The sequence below is a fragment of the Penaeus monodon genome, chromosome 26 (assembly GCF_015228065.2).
Source record: "Penaeus monodon isolate SGIC_2016 chromosome 26, NSTDA_Pmon_1, whole genome shotgun sequence".
Lineage (NCBI taxonomy): Eukaryota > Metazoa > Arthropoda > Malacostraca > Decapoda > Penaeidae > Penaeus > Penaeus monodon.
In genome coordinates this window covers 18,159,298-18,160,781 of record NC_051411.1, presented here as the reverse complement: position 1 = coordinate 18,160,781, position 1,484 = coordinate 18,159,298, and positions in this window count along the sequence as shown.

Genomic DNA, 1,484 nt, shown 5'->3' with positions numbered 1-1,484 from the left:
TTTTAAAAATAAAATAATATTTTTTAAAAATAATTTATAATAATAAATAAAAAAAAGAAAATAAAAAAAAATTTAAATTTTAAATAAAATGATAATGAAAATAGAAAAATATAAAAATTAAAAAATATAATAAAAAAATTTTGATGATAAAAATTTTTTTTAATAATAAAATTTAAATGTAATAATGATAGAAAAATGTAATGCAAAATTGATTGATAAATAATAAATAAAACAAAAAAAATAATAATAATGAAAATTTTTAATATAATAATAATAACAAATAAAATAAAAATTTGAAATAATAATAATAAAAAAATAAAAATAATTTTTAAAAAAAAAAATTAAATATAATGATAGTCATATAACAATAATATTTACAATAGCAAAAATAATCTTTGTAACAGTGAAATTTTGAAAAAAAAAAATGTTTAAAGATAAACAATGAAAAAATAATAATAATAATAAACAAAAATAATAAAAAAATAAAAAGAATAGTGATAAAACATCGAAATCAAATATTTTTATGATAAATAATAATAAGGGAAATAAAAATAATAATAATAAAATAATAACAAAATAGTGAAAATTTAAAAAATAAAAATTTGAAAGATTATTAAACTAATAATATCCATGCAAAAATAAATTTAAACAAAATAGAGCAAAAATAACAAAATAATTACAATAATAATAATAATAATAATATAATGAAAATAATACGAAAATATTAATATTAGTAATGTAATGATTAAAAATGAAAAATAAAAATAATAATAATAATAAAAAAAAATCTTAATAAAAAAAAAATCATAATAATAATATATGATAAAAATTGAAATGATAAAAAATAAAAAACAACAACAACAAAAAAAACAAAAAAAATAATAAAACGATAGTAATAATAATAATAATAATAATGAAAAATTTTATTATTATCTTATGATATTGATAATAACAATAATAAAAACTGTCGAAGGTTATAGATGTTAATTGGTAGTTTGCGAAAACCAGCAACGGGGTTTTTTTCCCTGTGGGTCGGTTTATTTGTGTGACTCTCAGGTGATTTAAAAAGTCATCTCGTAGAATAAAAAAAAAAGTATCACGAATAAAAGAAAGAAAAGGGCAACTTAAAAAAAAAGGGCACCCCACGTGCTTTTTATTTCCACAATTTTTTTCGAACATACCCAAATACAAGGACATCACACCTTTACATTTCCCCTTGATAAAACAGAGCAACTCGCCATACCCCGAAAAGGGCACGAGTCACCAGGGAAAATGCAAATGTTTGTCACCGACCGAGCGTTTCGGCCCTTGCCCTTTTTGGTGGTTCACCCAAAAAAAATTTCCCCTTTATGTAAATGGTTAATTGATTTTTGGGAATAGGCATAAAAATTACTAAAAAAAAAAAATGTAAAAAAAACTACAAAAAAAATGGAAACCCAAAAAAAAAAAATGAATGAAAAAGGTAAGTCTGGGGGAAAAAAGGA